We start from the raw sequence: 15,138 nt of genomic DNA on the forward strand, positions 1-15,138 counted from the left end.
TGTCCACTGTCATAATTAAAATAAATAAAAGTTAAAGTAGTTTTCCTTTAAAAAAGTGTATTTACATAGCAAAAAAGGTCAGTAGAGGGGCCCAGATCTTGTCGAACACACCTCCTTTATCTTTACTATAAAATCTCTCCAGATGTAACTGAAATTGACAGTGAAATTGATTTCGGTCTGTAAACCATTTTCAACAATTTGTGGTTGTAAGTTGTTTTGATTATGGTAACTGCAGGGACTATTAGTCATGGTTTTGTTTAGTTGACATCCTGTCCAACAAATAACTACATATTCCTCCTGAAATCAAGATGAAACATGCCTCTATGATCTTATACAGACACGGTGGGCTATGTAATGGTTGTCCACAGTATTTAATTTGTGTGTGTGTGTGACAATTGTGGATTGCTTGCAATGTGTGTGCGTGTGAGTGTGTTTGACAGCAGTGGAGCATGTGTGTCTGTGGCTCATTAATAATTTATGAGGTGGGAGGGGTGAAAGAGAGGGGGCGGTGACAGATGGAGAATCAGTGTGTGAGAGGGAGAGAGAGTGTACAGACTGAGACACAGCCAGCGCAAAGACAGAGAGAGAAAGGGATAGTGAGGAAGAAGAAAATAGATTGAATGAAAGAGATGGATAGAGTGTAGTGTTGCCCTCCATTTGTACAGTTGTTAAATCCGTTGTCTTTGTGTCTCTGTGGTGGATTTGACTGGCAGGCGCTCAGTCTTGTGTTAGCTGGTTTCTCTTTGGTTTCTTGATTGTGGAAGGATTGATGAGGATGGCGATACAGCACACTCACCTAGCACTGCTGTACACCTGGACACAAGAGCTGCACTGACAGGTACTGTACACTTAGTGTAATGTGTGTGTTTATGAAGGAGAGAATAAACCATCCTCCTTTCAGTTTACCACTTTTGTTTTCTGTACAGAAGTAGAGCCCCCTTTTTTAAATACTATAATGTCAAATTCACAGTAAACACCATTTTTACATACCATTGAGAAAAAGTAGCCAAAACAACCGTGTGAAATTACAACAGATACAACTGATTGTGTTCTTTAAAGCTTTACAAAGATGTTTTTTTGTGGAGCACTCTAATTAATTTTCAAAGACAGCAGTGCACTGTCCATGTGGATCAAACAAAATTAAATGTATTCTACTTTAGTGTGGGCTAGAAGTCTTCAGAGCTCACAGCCTGAAAACAGAAACCACCACAAAATCTATTAGAAAATGTAATTCAGGCTGATACTGCTCTCTGTGTGTGAGTGAATGCAGTTGTATAGCTTTAATTAATTCTTGAATTACTCAGCATGGCATGTGTTTTAGTAGTTAATGTTGATGACTTATTGATGTTGTGGATTGTAGAGTTTGTATACTGTAGCTCCATTATTTGACAGATTCATCATTTTAAATGATTGATTGGAAATGTCCAATGATGTCCAATATTTAATCTACTGTTAACTGGATTATTTTCACCTTTTTGTTTTTAAATGTCTCCATGTCGGCTGTTTCAGTGATTGTTCAGGCTATTAAACGCACACACATGAACACACACAGATTAGTCTGTCTGCCACAGTCGATTGGAAAAATATCGATTATGTCTTGTGTGCATGTTACCTCATTGGCCACATATACTCTTTAAGCTGCCTTTAAGTGACTCATTTCTGGCTCTTTTTGTAATTTTTTTTATTTCCCCAATTTGAAATGTACATGTGTTTAGATTTCTACCTCATTCTCACACCTACAATTAGATCAACAGCAGAGTTAGCTTCAGTTCCGGCATAAAAAACATCTTACACGATATATAAGGACTCTGGTTTCCCATTTGTGTTTGCCATTTCACAGGCAGCAACTCTACATGAGCTTAACTAACCTGGCCAAGCTGACTAGCATGCTACAGCTGATAGACAGCAACTAGCGCACTACCATACCTCTTTGGGCAAAGATTGTGCTGTAGAATTTCTGTTCCGCTTGTGAGAGTAGTCATCAAAAATCGACCATTTTGACAGCAATTGTTTGGGTCACAGGGTGTACCAAACTAAGGAAATTGTATGCCCAACAATTTGTCCAGTGTCTTCTGACAACAGCTAACATGTCTAACATAAAGTTTATTTGCTGAATTAGCCTGACAAGTTAGCTAGCTCATTTTGACCCAACTAACTGCTTCTCAAACTTCAACTTCAGATCAAGATCTTTCACGTTTAATTCACTGTACCACTACTGAATGAATGGCTACAGTTTCTATTTGACTGATCTGGCAAGGCTTAATAGACATGTCATGAATAAATTAGCGTAGGACTGACACTTTTCTCGCCTTTTGTACAATAGATTGATAACAAATCTCTTTTATTCAGACATGAATAATGTGCTCCTCCCATACCTGATTGCTTGAACACACTGGGCTGTAATTTTCAAATTTCTGGACTGGGAAAACATGGCAGCCGAACCTCTCCTGAACTGTTGCTTGGCGAGTTCAGCGCCGACAAAACGTAGCAAAACATTTTCAGCGGAAACAGCGGTGCCTCGAACACCCTGTTGTGTAAGCAAGCGCACTGCATTACCCTGCCTTTTTAACACCGTTATGTTTACAACTTGTCGCGGCTGATTGGGTAACACCTGTGACACGCCCACCAAACAGAAGAAAACGTACCTCGAAACCCATTACAGAACGTTGCATAACATTGCAAGGAAACATGTCGTTCAATCCGGAAACGTTGCAAACCGTTTTGAGATTGAACTCACCCCTAGTTTAAGTAGTTTGTCATGTTGTTCTGGAGTTATGAAAACATAATTCAATAATAATAATTCCCTCTTCGTCACATCCAGTGAAAACTAGTAGGATGATCAAGTACAGAACATAGAATCGTCAATTCTGCAGCTGTGAAGATTTGGGTTGCATATCAGCACAATTTAGTATGAATTCTGTGCCTATATTTAGAAAATGGCATTAAAAGTCACACATCATTCATTAATGATCAGTGTATGGTGTAAGCTTTATCACTTTACTGTATGAATGTCTGCATCTTGATATCAGTGGTTGGCTGCAGATAGAATGAGACTCTTTACCTTGCTCTTTGCCAACAGTGGCACCATGAGGGCCACTGTAAAAAGGGATGTTCTGCTCCAGTATAACTTGAGTATAACCATACTGTATGCACTGTGTGTAACAGTGTGTGTGTGTGTTTGTGAGGGGAGGGGGGCCTAAGTGGCTGTAGTGACACAGGGCTGTCTGAACATGCTGTTTGTTTGTTACGTAGGAGGTTTTTAACACTGAGCACATTACACATTTGTCAGACAGCGCTCTCACAGATGTGTGTATACGTGTGTTTTTTGTGTGTGCTGTATGCAAGTGGGAGGATTATTGCTTTAAAACATTTCAAGTGTTTTTATTTGCAGGTGTGTGTTTGTGTTGTGATGTGGATAAGTGTTTGTTGAGGGATGCAGGTAGTGGACAGTAGTGGGAGTGCCGGAGCACTGAATGCCCACACTTGCTCATACACAAGTACAGTCCTTCCTTTGTTCCTGGGCGTTTGGAAGAGGAGGTTAATGCACCCAGAAAACAGAAAGGAAAAGAGAGAGAGAGAGACCCTAATGGACAACGACAGGCCTTTCACTGCAAATATTTGGTCGAGAGGTCTCATAGTTACCATCCCCCATGGCCAAAGGGAAAATGATTAGAGCAAATTGTCACTCTGTTATTTATCCACATTACATGGCTTTTTTTCTAGAAAGAACAATGCTCAAGGCCATGTATCATCCAGTCATGTTGTTGATGGGAAGCAGAGAAACTGATGTGAATTTGATTTAAAGTTGTCGTGTGGATCATTTTGACGTCAGAAAACCTTTACAAGTCATTTAGAACCATTACATTTTCAGATGTGCAGCCTCCACAAGCCGTACAGCCTTTCAACCGAATGTTACCCTAAGAGGGTTTTTTTTTTTTTGCATAAAGCTCATTAAGTGTGGCGTGGGTATCCGTCCCTGTTTAAAAAAGTCCTGTGTGCCACAAGCCACAATGCACAGTAGAGTTTTCTGTGATTAGTGTTTGTGATTGGTGATCAGTGTTAAAAGCTGGTTACAATGTGTCAAATTAAAATATATGAGATATTTTAAGGTCCAATGCTGAGTATCCAGATACTAGGATCTTGACTTCCATAGTCCTCTACTGGTCTTCACATCATACACATTGCACACGGGAGAAGAAGCACACAAATGTAGTATAAATATGCATATAATAAATTGTTCATCAATAAACTCTGAGTTACTATATTTTTCACTGGTACTTTATTTGTGATGCTTGGGAAATAGGTTAGCGTACAGCCCTAGCTACTAGTCATTTTGACACCAAAATTTTATAAAAATGGGGCCCTGGTTTAAGAATACCACAATTATCCATTAAAGGGTGTATGTAGTTTTTTTATGAAATAACTTACAAATTAATCACTTTTTTATTGCCTATTTGTGAAGGGTTGTAACCTCACATAAAAATGATCCAATGAAAAATGAATGCCTGCTTTCTCAGTCCCTTGGAACAGCCACTATGCTGTGCCCTATGTGAAGAAAATCGGGTCTGATTTTCTGCATGCGCACTCCTGAGCCTCTTGCCTACTGATTCTAAACTTTACACGCAGCGACAATACCACAGCTAACCAAATGTACACAAATACAAAAGGCCACAACACAAATACAAAAAGCCACAACACAAATACAAAAGGCCACAACAGAAGTGAACCACAACGGAAGTTGACAACGAAAGAGATGCTTAGTAACAGTGGATTACTCTCCACGGAATACAGCTATACAGTAGTACAGCGGCAGTGTAGCTGTCTAGGGCTGCTCAAGTATGTCAAAAATCATAATCACAATTATTTTGATCATAATTGAGATGACGCTTGATTACTGACTGACTTAGGAAACATCATGCATTTATTGAAATTTAAAAAATGATTATACATTATCCAAAAATCCCAAAGAGGCAATGAAATAAGAAATAGTAATCAAATTATTATTAACGGGCACGGTGAATATTTTACAAGCACAGACCAGGTAAAACAAGCATAAATAATATGTAAATTGTTAAGCTATGAGTAAAGGAAAATTCTACTAGCCGTTAGGCTAATTTCTTAAGCTAATATTGGTGACTAGCAAGTTATAGCAGTTATAACCTTGTCGTTTGGGCTAGAGCTGAAATAAATTTTACAGCCTGGCTCAGAGAGAGTTTAATTAATATATATATGTGGCAGTTGTTTGTTTGTTTGACATGGTGTTATCTTAGAATTATAAGGCTATATCTGCACAAAGAAAAAATTTGCAAAAAGTTCCTGAAAGACATTAGCAAATGTAAAATTAAAATTCAAGTGCAAACCAAATTTGATAAATGTGATGAAGTTGTTACAAAAATAACTGCATTTCAACTATGTCTACTGCCAGTAAATCTTTGTCTGTCATGAGCTATTTGCTTTATATGGTTATTTACATTATGACTTCATTGTATCCATCATTAAGTGATTTAAGGCCACCTAAAGTGATCTCAGCAATTTGATTAGATGTTGCATTAACCTATGCGCAGTTGCATTTTAAAGTCTGTTTGTCACACAAATATTGAACATGATTTATACTCTTTTTTTACTCATTTAGGTCTTTTTTACTTATTTTAAAATGAAATTATATGCACTCTTTAAAGTCTAAGTAAAGCATAAAATAGTGACAGAAGACAGCTAAGACAAGTGGGACACAAGTAGTTTTTCCCCCATTTTTATCAGCATAAGCACTAAATCAGTAAGGTATGGAAACAGAATAAAAACAAAGCAGGATTACAGACATATTTTTTCATTAGTCTGCTTTCCCTCTGTATTTCTTCACCATTGCTGCTTCTTGGATTGTTATATTTTCTTAACTGTAGAGATTTAGATGTAGATGACTCCTCTTCTACCATGTCCAGTTAATCTGTTGGCTCAAAGTGTGTCTTTGTGTGTGTGTGTGTGTGTGTGTGTGTGTTTGTTTGTGTGTCGCGCACACACGAAAGTGTGTAGCCAGATAGCGCCAGATAAGCCCTCATCAGCAGAATATTCAAATTAAAAAAAACATTGCATGCATGCAGGTTTCTGTCATGAAATATTTGCAGTTTAGCAGGAACCAAAGAGCTGAACATCATCATTCGCGCCGATGGTCCATCTCATATGATCAAAATGGTAAACACTTTGGATTACAGATCTATACCTAGTAGGTTATCACTATCAATGTGTTGCACCACCGAGTTAAAAAAAGTGAAACATTTGAGAACAGGATTTGTGTGATTTGATGATCAGGATGGTAATGTTCCTGACACGTTTCATGTGTTACACTGGCTCTCTTATAAAAGGTGATTTTAACAAACCTGCATTCCCCCAGAAGAAAAATCTCAACGCTTATAAAAGAGAAGAAAATAGGGTTAGATGATTCGATAAATTGGATGAGTGAGAGGTGGAAGGAGGAGGGAAATGTTAAAGAAGGTCAAACCCAGACTTGCCTGATTCCAGGTGGGAATACAGATGTTGTGCCCATGAGCCAGGCACTTAACCTACATTACCACACAGGCATCCATCTGTGTGTGTGTGTGTGTGTGTGTGTGTATGTGCATGATATAACGCCCATGGACAGGTCTGTCTGTCACACTGACACACTATCAGTTATTAACACTAAAACATAAGTGCTCTTAAACCGCCATGGTGCTGAGTGTTTTTAAGAGTAAGTCCTGTCAGTTCAGGGCTGTGCTGCTGTATGTAAATGTGCCCCCTGACAACACCGCATACCCTGTCTCATAGTAACATTGCAGTCCACTGTTTTTATTCCTGTCTCCATTATTTGCCTCTCATGTCTTGCTTTATTTGCTACAATCAAATTCTGCAAACACACATCGCTCCAAATGGTAGACGAGTGACACTGCTTAGGATTTAATTTATTGACGTGCACAATTAATATGCTCCCCCTGAAAGCAACTTAGCGTCCAGCATCCAGCACCTTGTGTGACACCAGCTAGTGCCATGAGAGTAATCAAGTGGACCCACCTCGGGCTGTGAGTTGCAGCCAATTTGTGAACAAGCAGTAACGTAACTGGTGGAGTTTTGCAATATAAAAATATGTTGACTGAGGCGCAGCTTTGCTCTGTTTGAGACTGTGAGCTGCACTTTCTCGGAGGTGCTGAAGTTAATGTGTGTGGATTTGTGGTGTGATTTCTGCCTGAATACAGGTGTTGTCAGTTAGATTAGTTTTTCGCCTGAGTACCTCCTCGTCTCATCCAGTTCTGTGTCTGTCAGAGATGGGGAATCGAGTTAGAGACTTGGACTCGAGTCCGACTTAAGTCGCACACACAGTGACTTCAGACTCGACTTGAGACTCGTCCTCAAAAGACTTCAGACTTGACTCGGACTAAAGGTGCGGGACTCGTGAACAATGTTTATTTTTAGGAAACTAATGAGCTTGCTGTTATTCCCTCCTTGCGTAACCTATAACCTGCCTATATAACATGTAGTATCAGCTGAGCGCGGCCGCACGTGAGAGAGGACAACATACACCGGCAGTTGCTGAGCCATTCATCATAAACTTTGGCTTTAAAACTTCATACAACAAGAAACAAAAAAAGACGCGCTGAACGCAAATAGGTTAGTAACCTGTGGTGAGTAAACATGTTTAGCTCAGCATTGGCCATCTAACGTTAGCTTGCTTCTTGTGTTAGCTACGACCTACGAAGGGTAACTACAACTGTCGTTCGTTATGAAAAGATGAATGAGCGTTTGTTTACTTGCCAAACTTGTGGTGGTCGGTTAACGTAATCATTTACATCCTGCTGGCTGAAATCATGTTAATTATTAACGTCGGCTGCAAATAGGTTACAGGTTTATTGTTGATAATGCAACGTTACAGTTTTATTTAATTCACGTTACCCTAGGTTTGAGAGTCTGGGGAATGTGTTGACTTACAGGAGTTTAAGCTGTCTTAATTGCATTGCACATTACATGGTTGTTTTATAAGCAGCCTGGATTGAACTCAGCAGGTGATAAAACATCCATTATAACAACAAGAGACTTGAGACTTGACTTGGACTCTAGCTCAGAGACTTCTGAGCATCTCTGGTGTCTGTCAAACGGTCTGAAGGGGATACTACCAGCAGAGCAATAACGCAATGCAGAGTATAGGACAGATAGACCAAAAAAAAATATTATGAATTCTCATTAAACTAAATCATGTGTGTTGACTCAGCAGAGATGATATTACATGAGCAAAGTTGATCTACAGGAGAAACATATTTAAAAGCAGTAAAGAATGCATGAGAGCATCACTACATTCTATTCTATTTTTATATTTGAATTGTCACCAGCCACCTGAATTTTGTGTTTCCCTTTATATAAATTAAAACATGTCCACCATAAAGTGTTGCAGAAATTTGAGTAGAAACATTCACCAGAATGCAGGAAATTAAGTCTTTAATGCTCAAAATATTCTGATGGAGGACCTCCAGACCCCCACTTATAAAGGGCCCCAGTATTGATACATTTAATAGGATACAAGAAAACAGTCTCTGGGTTCACACACAGTTTCTGGGAGAAACATTCTATTCACATGGCTTTTTTTGTTCCCTGGGATAGTAATAAATCTGTTGTATAATAATATTAACAACAAACACAATAATAATAATAATAATAATAATAATAATAATAATAATAATAATAATAATCAACAATATTCATTAATTATTTAATGGGGGATAGTAAGGGACCTGGATAAGGGGGGCATTGGCCCAAAAAAAGGCTGAGAACCACTGCATCAGGGCATACTGATACTGACTTTGAAGATTACTACTAACAGTAATCAAACCGTAAATCAGCTCCACCAGCACAGATGTATGGACCTATTTTGACTGTGTCATAGTAAATGAGGTGATGGCTGCCCTCAATCTAAAAATGCAATTTGGGGGTGACTTGTTCCCATGTATGATTCCACTTAATGACTCTCTTAGGTTTCAGGGCTCAGCCTGCCATTGGCCATTGCTCCACTCAGCCGTGAAATGGTTCCTTTAATTTGTGGCCAATGCTGCTGTTGGGATAGCCTGTGTCTCTAATCTGAATTTAGCCAGTTACCAAGATTTGATATATGGATAGATATGCCTCATCATTACTCTATCCACCCATCCTAAGTGATTTGTTTTAATTTCTTGATCTCCATTTCTCAGTTTTGGCTGAGTGAGAGAGAAGCAGCTGAGTGCAGCGGAGCAGAGGAAAAGGTGAGCAAAGAAGTTTAGCAGTAAAAGTACAGTGTAGGTTACAGACTATCAGCGAATAAAAGGCTGCAGCTAAAGCTCCTGTGTGTGTGGTTTACCATCTGCATTACAAGTGAAGGTGGTTATTGTGCTGTGGCGTTGTCGATGATGTCATGCAGCTCGGGCCGCTTACTTTGAGGACACACACTGCAACACATCATCTCAATACGCCATCTCTGTATAACAGAAAGAGGAGCGTCTGTATTTTTGATGGTACTGAAAGTCTTACCATTGGGATTTCTAAATACCCTGGTATTCTGTAATACCTTGATACCGCCCAAGCCTAGTGGGTATGGACATGGTCTTAGCCTCTTTTCACTGACTACTTGTTACCTTTCGGACTGGCTTAAAATGTGTTGTTGCTTTTTGACTTTGAAACAGCTTTTCTCAAAATCTGAGAAGCAAGCTGTTCCTAGAGCTCATTGTTACTATAACTGTAGTCATTTATTTAATTCATTCTGTATTTAATACTAAGCGCTTTGTGTATAAAATGATTTCTGTAAAACAGCCCACTGTCTCCTCCAAAGGAGGGATGTGTATGTGTGTGTGTGTGTGTGTGTGTGTGTGTGTATTTTGTACCTGATAGATATCTCCAAAGTGTTAATTAGATTTGTCAGCAGCTCCAAACACTCAACCAGCCCTCACACCAGCCCTTTACAAGCACCCACACACACAAAATAAAACCACCCACCCTACAAAAGCGTGCGTGCACACACACACACACACACACACACACACACACACACACCATCATCAAGCCTAATCCCTTTAAACACATGTCCATATACACACACATTCACAGACATACACACAAAGACACACTTTTTTATCACACCTTTTAACCACTCCACCAGAGCAGTAATCACCACACACACTTGCACACTGACATGCCAGTCTTTTTTCACATGATGAATTTGAATTTGAATGAATGAAGCCTTTCCTCAAACGTGCATGCACTTCATCTCACAAATACACAAGCACATCAACACACACACACTGTGCTGTGGTGTCAAGAAAAAGCCAGACAAAGACATGAGGAGCTGAAAGCGGCTGAAACAAAGAAGGCACGGGGTTCTTCACTACAGTAAAGTTGAGATATTCTGTATATTATCTATATATTATGCACCAAACATTATCTAAAAACAGGACATAATAACATGACAAGAAATGAGAAAGGAAAAGGGCAGAAAATCAATCTGTTCAGAATTCTAGATGGCATGAAAATATATGAGACTGAACTCAGACCAGCTGTGTTTTCCATAGAAAGAGATGATGGAGAGATGTGAGAGATAGATGTAATATCATCCTACATAATGAATGAATAGAGAAGGAGATGGAGGACAGGGAGGTTTCTGTTCACTGTGTCCCTAAAGGTGGACACACATCCGATAATGGACTTAATGTCATTTTACAGTTTGTCTGTGCAAGAGAAAGAAGGAGAAAAAGGCCATAGAGGGGTAGAAAGAGACCTGGGGAAATTCAATTTGGTAATAGTATAATTATACCGGAGAAACTGGAAAGGACAACTGCTTGTGTGTGTGTGTGTGTGTGAGCAAGAGGCTGCAGGACAGACTAGCCAATGGCAGAATGACTTAAATCACCGTGGTAACCTCAAGGCAGATGGGCCCATGCTGGCAAATTAGGCCTTGTAGCCAGGCTTACCGGCACACGCTCAGACACACAGGCCACAAAACAACCCCACTGACATTAGACAAAAGTAAATCTTTATGTCCTGATAACCAATGTCAGAATACACTGCATAGTGGGGAGTTCACTGTCAAATTAGCAAAAGCTAAATATCAAATGAAGCAATACAAAATTCCAAAGACTGAAAAGGTGCAGGATGAAGCCTCATCTTAATATGGTCAACACAAAACAATTAGGCACCGATCAATAGAAGAACACAGTCAATAGATTTTGAGTGCCAAGATACTCCGCTACATAAAAGGATCTCTGAAAAATCGAGCTAACCCATTACTCACAGTTTTTACAAAGCTACATTATGGTAAGCTTTACAGTTTTTCTCGATTGCTTAAACACATTTCTTGAAATTATTCCTCTTCTTCGTGACACACTAAACACAAATCCACAGCTTCTCACCCTATTCCCCAAACACTCTATTTTCAGGTCAGACTGAAGCTCTCCACTCAAAACCATTCAATCTTGCTGAAAAACCAAACTTTGCCCTCAGACATCACACACAAGCCCTCAGAAACACACACTACAACAAATTCTTGTACAGGTGTTGAGATAAATTCAAAAAAAATACTACAAAAACTGGTTGTTAGTAATGTTGCTTGTGGTTCTTCTTCTCAAAAACCTTTTCACATGATGAACACAACAAAAGAAACAACAAATTGCACATTTTTTATTCCTTAGTGCGCTAGACAGTACAACAAATTATTCTGCCCCCGCTTCCTGTCTTTGGTCTGGGACAGGCAGGAGATTCTTGTTCTCCACCTCCTCCTCCTCTCCTTACTCCTCCCTCTAACACCTCCACCTGCTACTGTTCCTCTTCCTTCACCTCTTACTCCTCTCCATACTGCTCTTCCTCCTTCTCCTCTCTGGGGGTCACTTCTCCTCTATGTCTTCCTTCAGATTTCTCTGGATTCCTTGTTCCAAAGCTGAATGAACTGACTCCGGCCCTTTTATCTGTCTATTGAAGGTTCTGATTGTTGTGTTATTAATTATGACTCTTTGTGTTTCCACCTGGGTAGTTAGCTAATTGAGCTCAAACAATATTGAATGTTAGTGCTTTCTTAATGACCGCATGGTGCAGGCAATGACAAATGAAGGGATTTGTGTGTAGAATTTAGGGAAATGGTTGTCCAAACTGAAGCTGATGATACTTCAGCTGTATACCATAATAGCTGGTTACCATCAAAAACAAATCATTGACTATCAACAGCGTGATAGTATATAATTATCTTTGGTCCAAAAGAACAGTCAGACCATCAAAGATTCTGATTTGTGGAATGCCTCACATGTGAACTATTGAGCTGTAAGTGACTTTACATTACTTTAAGGAGTCTTCCAAGAAGATTTTTGCAATCTAAGCGAAAGGCTAAGGTTGATAATTGATGTTCAGGCATAAAATGACAAATTTATACCACATGCTCTCGAAGAATATCTAATTCATGTTTATTCATTCACTCTTTCAATAAGTCACTTGGGAGCTTACAAGGCAGACTGCTTGATTTCCATACCCATCTTTGACTTTTTTTATTAGGCTGTTGTTTTTAAATTTTTATTAATTAGAATATAAAGTAGAGAAGTTGAGAAGGATTTGTTTTTGTGTGTACAGAGAGATGAAGTCTGTAAGGGTTAGTCAGGCAATGAAATAGGACCTTGGGGCATTATTATTGCTGGGTGCACCTTGTTCCTGAGTCAGGTCTAGGATGCATGCAAAAACACACACACACACACACACACACACACACCATCCAGCTGGTGGCCACACTTTGAAATGTTGCCCTCTGGATTATATTTACAGTATGGCTTTTTGTTCTGTGGATTCAGCTTTTGTTCCATTAAAGCACACACACACACACACACACACACACACACACACACACACACACACACACACACACACACACACACACACACACACACAGATAAAACACAGTGTTTAGAATTTTGGCTCTATCCCCTTTCAGGCCTGTATTTTCTTCCTCTCTCTCTCCTCTACACACACACACACACACACACACACACACACACACACACACACACACTCTCCTCAGATGCAAAGCTTTGATAATGGCAAACACACCTCTAGCCTCCAGACCCCCCCCCCCCCCTTATATCTCACTACTCCTTCCTCCTCCCACCTCCATCCCTCCTTCGCCTTGTGGGACTGTTGCCAAGGAGCCCTGGTGACCGGGGAGTTTTCTCATTGGACAAGGCAGAATGGAGGGGGAGGGGAGGAAGAATATGGAGGGGGGGGGAGGTGGTGAAAAAAGTGTGGAGAAGAGAGGAATAAGTGAAAGAGGGGAAGGGGTGATACAGATAAGCCTAGTAGAAAGGAGATGGAGCAGGAGCGATAGAAATGAGCGACTTTGCATTAGATGGAGACAAAAAATCAAATATGATGAGATCATGTTGGCAAAGAGAACAAAAGATTGACAGAGATGAAGGAGAATAAAGGAAGAGCAAGGGAGAGGTAATTTAAAACATGATGGGGAGTGTGAGTGTGTGTGTGTGGGGGGGCAGACTGTACCCTTTCATTTATTTTGGCTGGCACAAAGGAACATTACCTCTGGATGGAGACAAACAAACAACCCCCCCCCCCCCCACACACACACACAGGTAGGCAGGCTTCTGTGAAGATTCTGCCTTAATAAGCCATTTCCAGTTGAGCAGAGCTGCAGTAGTCCTGTCATAAGCCTCTGGCTGAGCCCTCAGAGCTGGCCTAACATTTATTTAACCTCCAGCTGGCTGCAGCCCTCTCATCTGCTTCACTGCATGCTCACTGATTCACTACGAGTACAGTCGGATCGCCTGGACTTGTGGGTTGAAAGATAAATACTTTACAATGTGAAGAGCATTATCGCATAGGAAAAAAATATGGTCATGCTCATTTTAAAATAACACAGAAATAAGAGTTACTACAACATCATAGAAACAAATGGTTAAATCATGTATAAATCAGTATGGAGTGGTAGACGTTTTTTTCAATTGCTAACAAGAATTGGTCAAAACTGAAGCCACTTTTTCAAAACTCTTCACACAGTCTGCGTTACCAGCACACACACGGACATAATGGACTTAATGTGATTTTACAGATTGTCTGTGCAAGAGAAAAAAGGAGAAAAAGGCCGTAGAGGGGTAGAATTAGACCTGGGGAAATTCAATTTGGTACTTTACAACTTTATTGACTGTACTAAAGTATATGTAACAAGATTGAATCTGAAATGCAGAAATTTGCTTCAATATTTTTTTCAGTATTTTTCTATATTATTGCATATCATTGACTTGAAATATGAAATGTTGAAACAAAAAATAATTCTTGAAATTGTGGTGCTGCAATACAGTTTTTCACTTGTTTCCACAGTAACACTGGTCCTGTGACACACAACCTGTAATTCATGTACCAGCCCCCTGAACTGATTCTGCGAAAATACAAGCACATTTCCTGCTTTACACCCAGACTGCAGTTTTACAGTACAACCACATTCAAAACACTAAACTCTACGCACATAGATATATCTATATATTTCTGTCGGGTTTCTGCAGAAATGCAGGACATTTGGCATAATTCTGTTTTGAATGTGTTTTTAACAGTTTGCACACAGGGTGTTAGCATTTGAACAAAATGCGCTGCAGACATAGTATTTTGCAGGTGGTGAAGTAGTAATGAGAAAAGAGTTCATGGGGTTTGGAGAAAGTGGTAAATGCATTTTGTGTGAAAGCAATGAAAATTGATTCAAAGGTTGGTCCAGTTTTGACAATGGGACTTCAAGTTTTGACTAATGCAGGTTAGCAATTGAAAAAAAACAAACTGTAACATGGTCCTTTTGTTCTTATTTTATACTATATTGGAAAGCTTTTGGTAAATATATTTGGGTGGCTGCCAGCTCCCAGTGGGTGGGTGTGGTTTTTGACTGCGAACAGTGTGCCTGGAGGGATGACTAAATGGCCTCTTTGTATGTCATGAATACGTGATGTTGTGACAAAGGTGAGAGGGGACGTCTTTAGTGTGATTTGGATGTCAGCAGGAGGTCTTCAATATTTCAGATGAAGTATGAAGGAGGGTTCTTTGGTAATTGCTTTAGAAATACACCAAATAAGAAAGCTGTTAGGAAGCCTTGCTGCAAACGGGGTCCCAGTGATTTTTATGCCTTTG

General features: G+C 39.7%; 1 long non-coding RNA gene across 1 annotated transcript in view; it reads left to right on the top strand.

Annotated features, from left to right (window-relative positions):
- The first annotated feature begins 608 nt into the window (after positions 1 to 608).
- The window catches only part of LOC119919393, a 33,982-nt gene continuing 19,452 nt past the window's right edge, over positions 609 to 15,138 (top strand). Inside the window, exon 1 of the long non-coding RNA XR_005447691.1 lies at positions 609 to 838. This is a non-coding gene — a long non-coding RNA (uncharacterized LOC119919393). The remainder of the gene's footprint in view (positions 839 to 15,138) is intronic.

The sequence above is a fragment of the Micropterus salmoides genome, unplaced genomic scaffold (assembly GCF_014851395.1).
Source record: "Micropterus salmoides isolate LMB-PRFRI ecotype aquatic unplaced genomic scaffold, ASM1485139v1 Ms_hic_scaffold_2716, whole genome shotgun sequence".
NCBI classification, from domain to species: Eukaryota; Metazoa; Chordata; class Actinopteri; order Centrarchiformes; family Centrarchidae; genus Micropterus; species Micropterus salmoides.